We start from the raw sequence: 15109 nt of genomic DNA, 5'->3' as shown, positions 1-15109 counted from the left end.
ATTGTCAGAGCAGATGCAAAAAAAAAAAGTCATAGCACAGCACATGGGGAAGGCAATCCCCTTGTGAGGTTCACTTTCCCCTTTGGTCTGTTACCCTTGCCTGTCTCTGTCTCACTGTGTTTAGGCCACTTCCTATCTAGCCTCCTCTAGCACCCTGTGATATCCCTCACCCATCCTTACTCACCCACAAAGAAATATTCTCTGAATCATTTGGGGGGTGGTGATGAGCCGTTATCTCCCTGTGGTGCTGCAAGAGATACAGGAACCTGGAGGACAGCTTTCACAATTGGTTAAAAAGATTTCAATATTTCGAAGAGTGGTGTCATTTCTAAATTGCAAGAAATAAAAGTATAACATATTCCTTTCAAAATATTGGTTTGTCTTGTTTATGATAGCATTGTTTTTCGAAAACATGCAAAAAGTATGGAGGAGTCATTCTTGAATTAAAGGAAGGGGTCAGAGAATGAACCATTTGAGCAGTGGAATAGTTGTAGATTGAAGTATTGAATGGATTTGTGACTTTTTTTTTTTTGCTTAGCCTTCTATCTATAGTCTTGTTATGCCACTCTCCAGGTTCTCCTCCACTCAACTCAGATTCTAATTACAAATGTGAAGGAGAAAAGTTGCCTCCAATTCCATTTTTAAATTTTATTTATTTTATTATTTTTCGAGTCAATTCCATTTTTAGAGTGAGGAAACTTGAGGCCTAGAAAGTGAGTGGATTTTTTTAAAGCTGACTGAATTAAGACTGAAAGTCCTGTCTCTTACTTTAGAAGTCAGACTTAGTTTGTATGTCATCCATCTACACTGTGTTTCATACACCCCATCATTCACATTGTGTTTCATATGATCATTCTCATACTTTGTATTATATAAAATTAATCTCTATTGATCTATGCTCATCACTACCCCATCTTTTCAGGTCTCCACTGGATCTTTCCTACTTCCTTCACCCTTTCCCTCTGACCACCAAACTCTGTAACCCCGTGATATCTCCCCTGTCCATCCTTAAGCCCCCTGTTCCCTCTTCCTTCCTTGGACCTTAATACACGTCTTACTAGTTATTCTTCTATTTCTAAATAATGGTCTTATGCAGTATTTGTCCTTATAAGACTGAGTTTGTTCACTCAGTGTAATTCTCTCCAGTCTCTTCCCCGATACAGAATTTTTTTAATCGTTGCTCCTGAGTGTTGCATAGTATTCCATTATGTGAATGTGCCACAGTTTCTTAACCCACTCATTTTTTATGGACATTTTGACTGTTTCCACATTATTGTGATTGTGAGTAACACTGCTAAAAAAAAATCTATGTGCAAATCTCCATTTCTGTCTCAGTTCTCATTTTCTCAGTTTGTATTCCTAGCAGTAGAACGGCTGGGTTAGATGGAATTTCTATGTTGAGCTTTTTGAAGAAACACCAAACTGCCTTCCAGAGTGGTTGTACCATTTTACAGTGTCATAAACAGTACAGGAGAGATCCAAACTCTCCACATCCACTCCAACATTTATTGTTGGTTGTGCAATTAAACTTTGCCACTACTACGGGGGTCAGATGGTGTCTCCTTGTGATTTTGATGTGCATTTCTCTGATGGCTGTGATTTTTGAGTAATTCTCCATGTGTCCTTTGGCCACCTGCATATCTTCCTCTGTGAAAAGTCTTTCCATGTCTTTTGTTGACCCTGTAATTGGGTTACACGTCTTTTCGAGTAGAGGCCCTGTAGGATTCTGTGAACTTTTGTAATGAGACCCTTGTCTGAGATGTCATTGCCAGATGTTTTTTTTCCCCAGTCAATAGGTTTTCTTTTCACCCCTTTGGAAAAAAAGTTTTATGTACCCAGGGACATAGGTGTGGGAGAAGAGTATTGAATGTACCATGGACTGCCGAGAAAACAAACAGATCCATCCTAGAGAGGGTTAAACCAGGCTACTCCTTGGACGCAAGGATTCTGGGGCTTTGTTTGACATACTTTGGACATGTGGTAAAGAGAGACAGATCCTTGGAGAGGGACATCATGCTTGGTAGGGTAGAGGGACAGTGCAGGAGAGGAAGACCCTCTATGAGGTGGATTGATTCAGTGACTGGGGTAATCGGGATGGGAGTGTCAGAGACAGTGCGATTGGCACAGGATAGAGCAGAGTTTAGGGCTCTTGTACATAGGGTCGCTATGAGTCGAAAATGATTCAATGGCACATAACAACAGCAACAACCACCCAGGGACAATAATCCTTAGAAGGTCCCATTCATCGACATTATCTTTTCCTGGTTGTGCAATTCTGGCTCTGTTCATGAGTCTATTTATAACACAGGCAAGGCCTTCTAAGTTTGGTCAGAGTTGATTTTGTTGTTGTTGATTGGTTCCCCCACACCCCCTCCCCACTCTTCTGCCTTTCTGAAGGTTACTTCAATTCAGTCATGAATATTAGAGTTATTTCTGATATCTTCCTTTTATTTTGTATTTTATACTGGTTTATTTACAGAGTTTGAATACACTGCTTTTCATATCAGATCTTTCCCATTTCCTTCCACCACTACCCATCAAGTGATTAACCTGCCCCCACCCCCTGTCCTCCTCACCCTTCTGCTTCCACGCTCTTCTCACCACCACTTGGATCCACATACTCATTCTACAATAACGGTTTTATACAGTGTTTGTCCTTATGGAACTGAGTTAGTTCACTCAGCATAATGCTCTCCAGTCTCTCTCAAATTAGGTAGTAATTTACAAAGTTATTGTTCCTGTGTGCTGCTTAGTATCTCATCATATGAATGTACCATAATTTCTCAATCCATTTGATTACATTCAGACATCTGAGCTGTTTTCATGTTCTTGTAACGGTGAATAATGCTGCTATGAACACTGGTATACAAGTCTCTGTTTGTGCCTCAGTTGTCATTTTCTCAAGGTGTATTCCAAGTAGTGGAACAGCTCGGTCATATGGAGTTTCTATGTTCAGCTTTTTGAGGAAAGGCCAAACTGCCTTTCAGATTGGCTGCCCATTTTACAATTCCACCAACAATGTATAAGAGTTCCTTTCTCACCATGTCCTCTCCAACATTTATTCCTTGCTTTGCTGTTAAACTTTGCCTCTGCTACTGTGGTGAAATGGTATCTCATTGTGGTTTTGATTTGCATCTCTCTTATTGCCAGTGATTTTGAGCATTTCTTCATGTGTTTGTTGGCCATTCGATTATCTTCCTCTGTGTGCAAAAGACATGGGAATCATTTTCACAGAAGACGGTATCTTCCTTTTAATGGCTCTGTGATTCCAACTTCTGGTTGAATCTTTGAGCAAGAGGAACAGCTGTGGAAAAATATGAAAGATATTGTGACAAATACCCACTGCCAAGGTCATCTATTCTGCATGATATCCTGCTAGCATTCTACTAGAAATACTTTCTTGGACTAAATGTCATGAGATCATTGTTGTTACACTAACTTACTATGATGAGCAAAACTATCTAAAAAGAGAGGAAGGATTGCTGGGTAAAGTTAAAAATCCACCAAGATATAAATAACATCATTAGTCAGGTGCTATCAAAAAGACAAACTTAGATATAATCTTTGAACCTTGGATCTTACGGATGTAGCATGACGTGGCAGGAAAATTAATGTTCTAGAATTCAGAGAAGTAAAACTACCAACCTGATTACACAACTTGCCAATTATGTGATCTTGGGTACATCACTCCAACTTCTATAAGCTTAAAATGAAAATAGAAATCCTGGCTCTTTCAAAAGTCTGTTAAAAGGATTAAATCAAATAATGTATGATTTCATTCAAAGGTCAAAGAAATAAGCGCCGTGGTGACAGGAGACTATGTGTATCATATTCAGCAGTGTATTCCCAGCATCTAAAACAGTGTCTGCCACATGGCCAATATGTAATAAAAGTATTATATAAGTGGAGATAATGACAATGAGAGTTTCAATACAATTTTCTTGCGGGAAAAGTGTTTATATAAAAGTAAAATCAATTATGTGAGGGGAACAGAGGTAGGAGATGCAAAAGTACAAATGATGGGTGTTACTCCACTCGTTGAATGAACAGTTATAAAGGTGGTAGAATCTATGAAAGAACTATCAATGTGACCCATCCCAAGTCTGTGCCTTTTCTTTCACTGCCCCCTTCACCCCATCTTGCCTTCCAATCCAGAAACCCAAGCTTCAGTTTTTAAAAAAAAAAAGTTATCTTTGAGTATCTGCCTCATAAATTTTGGAGTCACTACTAAACTATTATATTTGCTGTTTTTACTGAGATCTGCATATGTCTTCTCTTTCATCATTCATTTGAAAAAAAGCGTTGTTTGAGTTTCCATTGGATGTAATGAATCCAATTCCCTCATCTTTTTCTTTCCTCTTCCCTTAAATACAATATAAATTCAATGCCATCAGTAAGTTGAGTCAGTTTAATCACTGAGTTGCAATCTGCACATAGCTGATCTCCCACTGGGTTTCTGGTCCTGTAAATCACACAGAAGGAGACTGCCTCTCCTCCTCCTAAGAAGCCACTGGTGGATTAGAACTGCCAGACCTGATCAGCGTTTGGATTAGCAGTGAAACTCCCTACAGACTCTGCCACCAGAGCTCCCTCGCCTTCTCTGAGCTCTCCAAACGCCTTAGTGACCAGGGGAGGCAGAGGACTGCAGGGACAGTTATAAAGGGAAATCAGTTCTGGTTAGGTTTGTTCTGTGTAGTTAAATTCTTTTACAATTCTAGTGGAAAGACTCATGGGATAGGTGTCTGGTTGTAAGTGCATCTCACTGAATTTTCCTTCAATTCTATAGATGAGTTCCATCACACACACAGGAATTTCATACAAATATTTTCCTGTGCCACAGAGGTCAGGCTTTTCCAGGCCTTTGAGGAAGTGATAACATGTCTAAATGTCAACTCAAATGAAGAACCACATTACCCCACTGGAACGCCACATTCTTGGTACTTGGCAGACATTGGGAACACCCCAAACCACATGTACTTTAGAAGATGCAGACAGATCACAACATTAAACCGGTCTGTTAGGTGTCACGGAATCAGAACTGACTCCTAGCCTCTTAATCAACCCTCCGGCAGGTTTCCAGAGGTGGCAAGCCACACAGCAGGTGATTAGAGCACCAGAGGTCATCTGTTCAAATACCCTCAAACCACTTTTAACACATTTAAACTATCTAATAGCGTCCAACTACCTGAGCACACTTGTTACAGTCAATTCAAACTGGCTTTAGCCGGATTAATATAAAAAATCACCTACTTCCCCTCCCCCCCCTTCACAAATACAACAGCTGACGGGAACAAAGACATCTCCATCTGTAAAGAGCAAAGCAGTAAGATGACTTTGGACCTTGAAGCTTACAGGAGACTAATGAGATAATGTCTAAAAGGTGTTTGAGCTGCATGTGTGAAAAGCTCTAAAGAGATAGAAAATATGATAAATAATGCAAGAAACCTTTGAGCCAGGAAATCTCCTGTCTTTTAGAGGACTTAATAAGTATCACACAAACAGAATCTTATCTATCAATTGCAACCCAGGTAGGTTGAAAATACTATTATTCCCATCTAACAAATAAGAATCTTAGTTTTTGATGAAAGATTTTCCAACAAAATGGCAACAGGGAGCAATGTCTGTTAAATAATACTTTCATATGAAGCTAAGCTTCCAACTTCAATTTCAGCTCTTGGTAAATCTTATTATGAATGTGTAAGCACTGGCCGGAGCCCCTCCAACCTTCCACTCCATTCAAGCCAAATATGTCCCCATAGGATTCTCTTGCTTCCTTAAACTGAGGAAAATCACAAAGCACACCTTCTCTGGGGCTCTTGAACTATCAAAGTTTATTCACCAAATGATGTTGTCAACAGTTACTACAGAATGGACTTCAATAACTTAAGAGCTCAATTCAATTACCTACAAGTTTTAATCCACTCCTTTGTGCAAGTCCCTTATTTCTTCCCTGGACATCTTTCACCCTTAACAACTATAAAGGAATTCCTGCACAAACGCACACTGCACTGCAACCCCATAGGCACACGGTTCAAATCCACCAGCTGCTCCGTGAGAGAAGGATGGTCAGTCTCCTTCTGGGCAATTAACTGCCTCTGAAAACCCACTGGAGGGTCAGCTATGGGTCAGTTCTGACTCGATGGTACACAACAACAACAACAACAGCATGAACTCTTTAAGTGACAACAGATGAGAGACAAATTTAGCAAGAATTGACTAATGGAACTTTAAAAAAATTTAGCATGCACTCATTTCACACACTTAACTGCCAATGAGCCAATTTGTTTAAATACCAATTTCCTTATTTCATATTCATATTATTTCATTGTCCAGATCTTTACATTAACACAGGCCATTATATTTTTAAATTCATTACTCTTAAAAAATAATATTCTATAATTAAGTCACAAAAGTTCTAGTGTGACTTTTGAAAAATCAAAAGTCTCAGAGGTGGGAAGAACTTTGATATATAATCTGAACTGGCCTTTGGCTGTGAATAGGTACATTTTATTAACAGGTATCAAACTGTGTGACTTTGAGGACACTGTGCTATACTTCACTTCTTGGAAGAGACACAGAGGGGAAAACCAACTCCTTCACCTCCAAGGAGTTTAGAGTTCAGAGTGCTGCTGCCCAAAACACAGCTGTATCACTCAGGAGAGAAGAGCATGATTTTTAAAATGAACACTCTTGGGCTCTACCTCAGAAATTCTAGGGGTAAGATCCAGAAATCTGCATTTGAAAAAGCATCTTGGGTAATTCCAATGCATAGCAATATCTGAGAACCATTGGTCTGATATGTTTAAGAGTTGTTGTTGTTGTTGTTATGTGCCATCGAGTCGTTTGCGACTCATAGCGACCCTATGTACAACAGCCTAAACCCTGCTCTATCCTGCGCCAACCGCACTGCCTCTGACACACCCATCCCGATTACCCCAGTCACCGAATCAATCCACCTCATAGAGGGTCTTCCCCTCCTGCGCTGTCCCTCCACCCTCCCAAGCATGATGTCCCTCTCCAAGGACCCATCCCTCCTGGCAACGTGTCCAAAGTATGTCAGACGAAGCCCCAGAATCCTTGCCTCCAAGGAGTAGCTTGGTTTAATCCTCTCCAAGATGAAAAACAAGTGCCTAAGAGTACAAACAAAAGTATTATCAATCAGACAAGTGCTGAATAAGGGCCGAATAAGGTCTTGTCTTCCAGAGGCACAAAAAAATATTCATCAGCATTGTTCCTGATTAACTCTGCTGCACACAGGGTTACTGTGAGTTATAGTCAACCACGGCAGCTGACAACAACAATCAGAAAATAGTGTCATCTTAGACTTACCCAGACAGTCTTATAAATTATACTGACCAATCAATGAGTTGAGATTAACCTATCAAAGTCACAATAAAATTGCTAGTGGTAAAACAAACAAACTCTAGTGGTCTACTATTCTCCTTAAAATGTCTACTTCACTGAATACTTTGTATAGGTTCATTTAGAACATGAATCATCCATTTTAGTCTATTCTTTAAGTTGGCAAGTTTCATAAGCATTTCTTTTGGCAGTAAAAAAACTCCACCCACTAATAAACATGAAGAAATGTGAAATCGTTGGACTTTAATAAAACCTTCTCCTAGAAGGATTAGTTGACTCTTACAGAAGCTATATGTGCCTAGCTTTATATACAGAGCAGTCTCCTGAGAAGCAGTTATCAATGCAGATGGCTTGAAAGTCTGACTTAGCAGAAGTGAGATGAGATTTGAGTATATGAATTTTTAACAAAAATCCCAGCTGACTGTGATGCACATGGTTTAAAAAAATCATTTTGGGGATTTAAGGATTATATATAGATATAGTTTTTGTAGATCACCAATAAACATATATTTAATTGAATTAATTATATAAACAGGGATATTTCAGTCATATAATTAGAGTTCACATTTCTGTAAGTCAGAGCTGGAGAATCTTCCTTACATCATAGATTACTGTTCTCCAGAATTAAAAGCCATATAAAAATTAAAAGGGCGACTTCATGTCGGTGCTATTGGCACCTAAAGGAGTTGTGTTACTAACCCAAAGGCCAAGGTTCAAGTCCACCACCAACTCTGAGGAAAAAGATGGGTAATCTCTTCTCTTGCAATTTATAGTCTTGGAAAATTTGCTGGAGGATGAGCTATGAATCAGTTCCAACATGAGGATCATGAATTTTGAGATGAATATAGAGACTATATTTTAAATATATTTTCTATTTTAAAATATAATTTTATACTTTTTTAAATTAAAAAGACGCTAAATAGTGAGGGTATCAGAAGGGGCATGATTGACTAAGCTAGGGTAAATGAGAGTCATTCCCTGGTCAAAGCAATCATTAGAGAAATATAATCATAGAATCATATATGTTCAAACCAAATGTAGACTGCCCTTGGTTTAAGCATCCCCTACTCCTGATGTTAGGATTGTAATGTCCCCATTGCTGTAAGAATTCAACAACTTCAGAAGTTGTGACATTATCATAGAGAATTGCACTGCTAATCCAACGGCCATCCTTCTCTGAAGGTTTGGATCCACCAGCCCCTCTGATGGAGAAAGGCGGGCAGCCTCCTGTCTCGTTTACAGCCCTGGGAACCTGCTGAAGGGTCAACGTTGAGTCAAAACTTACTCGGCGCTCTTTCACCAAAGACCCGCCAACATGGGCCGCGTTCGCACCAAAACCGTGAAGAAGGCGGCCCGGGTCATCATTGAGAAATACTACACGCGCCTGGGTAATGACTTCCACACGAACAAGCGCGTGTGCGAGGAGATCGCCATTATTCCCAGCAAGAAACTCCGGAACAAGATAGCAGGCTATGTCACACATCTGATGAAGCGGATTCAGAGAGGGCTTTGTGAGAGGCATCTCCACTAAGCTGCAGGAGGAGGAGAGAGAATTACGTACCAGAGGTTTCAGGCCTGGATCAGGAGATCACTGAAGTAGATCCTGATACTAAGGAAATGCTGAAACTCTTGGACTTGGGCAGTCTGTCCAACCTGCAGGTCACTCAGCCCCCAGTTGGGATGAATTTCAAAACACCACATGGAGCCGTTTGAGTCTGTTTGCTGTGCTGTAATATTTTCAATAAATTTGGGCACACACACACACAAAAAAAAAACCTTACTCGGCGGCAAGGAAAGAGAGGTGTTATCGGACTGCTGCTCCCTCAGACTATGTTTTCATTCTGACTTTGTTTAGGACACAAGTGCGGTTGAGTTCTGGAGTTTTAAGCTCCCTACAAGAGAAATGATGCCTTTGAGCTGTGGTGCTGGAGAAGAGTGCTGAATATATCATGGACTGCCAGGAGAACAGGTTCATCCTAGAGAGGGTGAAGCCAGGATGCTCCTTGGAGGCAAGGATTCTGAGGCTTCATCTGACATACTTTAGACAAGTTGTAAGGAGAGACCCTTGGAGAGGGACATCATGCCTGGAAGGACAGAGCGACAGAAAAAGAGACGGAGATCATCAATGAGATGGATTGATACAGTGACTGGGATAATGAGGTTAGGTGTCTCAGAGACAGTAAAGTTGGCACAGGATAGAGCAGGGGTCAGGGCTGTTGTACACGGGTTCGCTACAAGTTGCAATCGACTCAATAGCACATAACAACAACAATAAGTCTAAGGAATGTACTTTAAGTATTTATATAATATGATATCGCTCAAAAGAGCAAATGAGTCTCTCTGGGAGGAAATGCAACCAGGATTCTCCTTAGAGGCAAAGATAGTGAAGCTGTAATTCACATGCTTTGGGCATGTTGTCAGGAGAGATCAGTCTTTGGAGAAAGACTTCATACTGGAAAAAGAGGGAGTAAAAAAGAAGAAACAAAAGAGAGAGAGAGGAAGACTTAATGAAATCAATTGACACAGTGATTGCAACAATGGCAGAGATGTGAGGATGTCAGCGGCTGTGGCAAAATACCGATCTGTTGTTCACTGGATCTCTGTGAGTCATAGTCATCTTGATGGTACCTAAGAACAACAATACCTGTCACATAGTCCCAAGACCGGGGAATCGAATGCTGGCTTACTGCTTAATGACTCTGTCACCCCGAGCAAGTTCAACTGTTCAGAAATTCAGCTTCCTCGGCAGTAAAATGGGTGCCCGGATCTAGCTGGATGCTGGTCCGCATATTTCCTACTCAGGCATGATGTTTTCCACAGCAAAGTGCCTAAATGAGGTTGCAAAGGGAGGATTATACAAAAATCATCTTTCTAAAAGTGATCTGTAAGCTCTAAAGCACTGTGAAGATGAAATGGATTATTATAGGTCCTTTATGAAGCTCAGTTACAAAGCTACACAATGGCACAGAAAACGGAAACTGACTAGAAAAGCTGAAATATGCAGCTATAATACTTAGGATATTACTCTATCCATGGTACTCAATATTTTGCTGTCAAATCAGGACCGACTCTGAGCTGGCCATCCTGTGAGTTTCTGAGGCTGTAAATCACACAGGAGGAAATTTCCCCCAAGGAGTTGTTAGTGAGTTTCAACTGCCAGAGAGACATGCCTTTGGGTTACCAGGGCAACTCGCTACAGACTATTAGAGATCACTAGAGATCCCTTAACCATGGTAAACAGTGGGGGGAAGAGGGGAGCAGGGAGAAAAGTGCAACAATGAATGATTGGAAACCCTAAGTCTCTGTAAACTTTCATTAAAATTAATTTCTAAAAAAAGAAATGTGATTCAACAGAACGTGGAAATTATCAAAACAATATCATATGCAAGTGAAATACTGCTGAAGCTCATTCAAAATTGGATAGAACAGACATAGAAAACTGCCAGACATTTAAGCTGGATATCTCTACTGATGTTAGATGGATCCTAGTTGAAAGTAAAGAATACCATAAGAATGTTAAAAAACAAAACAATAACATGGTAAACGGGTGTTTAATAAATGCTGAAGGGGTGAGTAAAGCAAAGTACAAATACCATACTTACCACATGCTCTTACCTGTTGCTGTGGTTGTGTTCCACTGAGTCAGGACTGACTCATAGCGGCCCCTCTAGCTGGTTTTCAGAGGCTGTAAATTGCATGAAGGGAGATTGCTCATCTCTCTCGTGAGGAGCAAGTGGTGGATTTGAACCACATGCCTTTGAGTTGGCAGTACAACTCCTTATCCCCTAGGTCACCAGAGCTCTCCAATGTTTTTACAATCCTAATTCTAATAGCAAAAAGTAAGAGATTGACCTAAAGGCAAGGATCATTTGATTCAATTGGGCAAACCATCATATGCCGGAGAGCTGAAATGTAAAAGCACTTGATCTTAATATAAATTCATTAGCACATGAAACATAACACACTATCTTCAAAGAAGTAATCTTAGCTCCTCAGTTCTTCAGAAACATCCTGGTAGGGATAACTGATACCTAATGCTGTGGAGTTGGGTCTGGCTCATAGCAACAATGCAGTTGGGTATCTGAGATTGTAAATCTTTTTGAGAAAGAACTGTCTAACTTTTCCCCACCAAACACCTTTCTGTTATCAACCAGACACTTTACACAATATACCACCAGGGTTTCTTCTACATCTGATAGATCTGTATAATAAGCCTATCAACTTTTTTATATTAGTTTATTTACAAAATTCAAATACATCTTTTTTTCACAACGGATCATTCCAATTTCCCTCACCCTCCCATCAAATTGTATGACCCCATGATTATCACACACACACACCCCCTCACTCATCTGCTTCCACGCTCTCTCTCCCTCTTAGATCCTTATACTCATTCTATAATAATGGTTTTATACAGTATTTGTCCTTGTGGGACTGGGGTAGTTCACTCAGCATAATGCTCCCTCTCTAGAGGTAATAATTTTATACTGGTTTACATACAAAGTTCATAAAGTTCATATACACCCCTTTCCTCTAACAATTCCTCCCTCCACCCATCAAATTGAGCGACCCTATGTTTAGCCCCCCACCTTTGGATCTTCATACATGCTCTACAATAATGGGCCTATACAGTAATTATAAGATTGAGTTCCTTCCTACCCGCTTTTAAAGAATCTAGTTCTATTGAATGTTGGGTGTGTGGACTTTTTACATTGCATCTTTAGTAGCATTCTGACTTTAAGCAAGTGAGATTCTTCATCCTTCTCTCCACTCACATGTTAGATCACATGATGAAATTTTTATAATGAATTATATATTTATTGCAAATAAGTAAAAGCAAACAAGCAACATTTTAAAAAAAAATAAAAAAGCAACTATGTTAGGTATAACTGTCATGGCAGGAGTCCAGAATGAAGGCTGCATAGTGGAATGGACTGGGTGGGGGGAGGGATTGAGAGAATTTTTCTTTTACTTTTCAAAGAGAAGAGTGAACTGGGGGCCACAGGGAGAAAAGTGCAACAATGAGTGAGTAGAAATCCAAAGTCTTTGTACGCTTTTATTAAAATTAATTTTTTAAAAGGGGGGGAAAAAAGAAAAAGCAACTATATATATGGACTTCACTTGATAGGCTACACAGAAATTGTATTGACTCCTTCTGTGGAGAGAAATGTTGAGAAGGTCATTATCAGAAGTCAAAAGCAGTCAAGGGTTGCCTGTGCAACTGTCAACTACTCACATACAAATTGAAACTGAAGTTGAAAAAAATGAAAATAAGCCCATGAGAGTCATCCTATGACTGTAACATATCTAAACTGAATTTTAAAACTATCTTAAGAATTGCCTCATTGAACACTAATGACTGGAGATCAGATGAGCTGTGGGAAGGCACCAAGGATATCATCCATAAAGAAAGCAAAAGATCACTGCAAAGATAGGAAAGAAAGAAAAGATGGAAATGGATCTCAGAGAAATGTTTTAAGACATCATATTAGAAGAGGAAATGTAACTACTTGTACCCTAGGAAACTTCTGGGAATACCAAATAAGTCATCTAGTAATTGAAAAAGGCTTTGGTCTTTCCAAGAACATGGACCTTGAAAAAATTTATAAATAAAGATCATCACATATACTGGTCTGATAGAGACTGGTGGAACCCTGATGACAGTGGCCTTTCAACGTCCTCCAAGACTGGAACTGAGTCATCCATGGGAATCAACTTGCAGCCAACCAACAAAGAGACCTACAAAGAAGTTACTCCTCAGTACCTTCAGACAAAGAGGGGGGCATCTGCCCCAAAATCAAGCTCAGAAGTCAGAGAAGGCAGGAAAGAAGAAGAAAGGGAAACAAATAGCACAGGGGAAATGGGAAAAGTACTTTCATATGGAGGGGACTGCAGCCAATGTTATGAGACAAAATATGCATAATTTACAGAATGGAAAATTTATTAACTTTGTAAACTTTCACCAAGACAACAATTAATTATATTACTGAATGATAATTATTATAATGAAATGTCTGTGAATGATTGTATGGGGGGGGGGAGTAGAAGAAAAGAAAATGTATCTCAGAACAGACTTTGAAACTTGCACTGGAATGAAAGGAAGCCAAAACAAGGGGGAGGAATAATAGAGCTGAATAGAAGATTTCAAAGGGTGGATCGAGACAATAAAGCTAAGTATTAAGATGAAATGTGCAAGTAACTGGGGCTTGGAAATCTAAAGTGAAGAAGTTGCTTAGCATTTCTCAAACTGAAAGAACTGAAAAGCAAATTCAAGCCTTGAGTTGCAATACTGAAGGACTCTCTGTGTAAAATCTTGAATGATGCAGGAAGCATCAGAAGATGTAAGGAATACACAAAGTCTCTGTACCAAGAATAATTGGTGGACATGGAACTATTTCAGGAAGTATTGTATGATCAAGAGCCAAAATCACTGCAAGAAATCCAAGCTGTACTGAAGGCATTGCCAAAACAAAACAAAAAAATAAAAATAAGGCCCCTGGAATTGATGGAATACCAGTTGGGGTTCATTCTTGAACATGCTCACCAGCCTATTCCAAGAACTATGGAAGACAGCTATCTGGCCACTTGACAGGAAGAGAAACCTATTAGCTCTCATTCCCTACAAAAAGTAATTATTGAACAATATCATCGATATCACATACAAGTAAAATCTTGCTGAAGATTTAAAAATGGCTGGAATGGTACATTGACAGAGAACTGCCAAAAATTCAAGCTGGATTCAGAAGGGGCTCTAGGGATATCTTCGCTGATGTCAGATGGATGGATCTTGGATGAAAGTAGAGAAGACAGATATTTCCTTGTGTTTTTCTGATCCTACAAAGACATTTGAATGTGTGGATCATAATAAATTATGGCTAAGAATGACAAGAATGGGAATCCCAGAATACTTCATTTCACCCATGTGAAATCTATACATAGACCAAGAAATAGTTGTGGAAGCACAACAAGGGATCACTGTATGGTTTAAAATCCAGAAAGTTTTGCGTCAGGGTTATATCCTTTCCTCATAACTACTCAATGTGTATGAGGAGCAAGTTATTCAAGAAGCTGGACTACACAGACAAGAACGTGGCATCAGGGTTGGAGGAAGACTCATTAACAACCTTACACATGACATAGCCTTGCTTGCAGGAAGGGAAAAAGACCTTAAATGGTTAGTGCAGAAGATCAGAGACTACAGCCTTTGATGTGGGTTATAATTCAATATCAAGAAAACAGAAATCCTCATTACTGTACCTAGAGGCAATATCATGATAGATTAAGAAAAGAGTGAAGCTGTTATTTCATTTTTCTTGGATCCACCATCAGCACGCATGATAACAGCAGTCAAGAAATCAAATAAGAAACTCAAACAGATGTATAGACACTCATATGTATTGCTGCATTATTCACAATACCAAAGAGATGGAAGCAACCCAAGTGGCCATCAACAAATGAATGGACAGAACAATGAACTTGTAAAACATTACACAATATGATGAAACTGGAGGACGTTATCCTAAGTTAAATATCTCAGACACATAAGGACAAAAACTGCATAACACTGATTTTATAAAATAGGACTGACACTGGGGTTTCTGGAGGAGAATAGAAAAAGAGTGGATAGCTAATGAACATTGCCTTGGAACAGATGTTGTTGTTGTTGTTATGTGCCATCAAGTCGCCTGCGACTCATAGCAACCCTATGTACAACAGCCCTAAACTCTGCTCTGTCCTGTGCCAATCG

The 15109-nt window shown here is 39.6% G+C and overlaps 1 pseudogene; it reads left to right on the top strand.

The window, feature by feature from the left end:
- Positions 1-8677: 8677 nt before the first annotated feature.
- LOC102861120 overlaps positions 8678-15109 on the top strand; it is a 15298-nt pseudogene continuing 8866 nt past the window's right edge.

This window comes from Elephantulus edwardii, unplaced genomic scaffold, assembly GCF_000299155.1.
Source record: "Elephantulus edwardii isolate Elephantulus edwardi_28Jun2011 unplaced genomic scaffold, EleEdw1.0 scaffold00021, whole genome shotgun sequence".
Lineage (NCBI taxonomy): Eukaryota > Metazoa > Chordata > Mammalia > Macroscelidea > Macroscelididae > Elephantulus > Elephantulus edwardii.
Note: the sequence above shows the minus strand (reverse complement) of the source record. Positions and strands in the feature narration are given on the sequence as shown.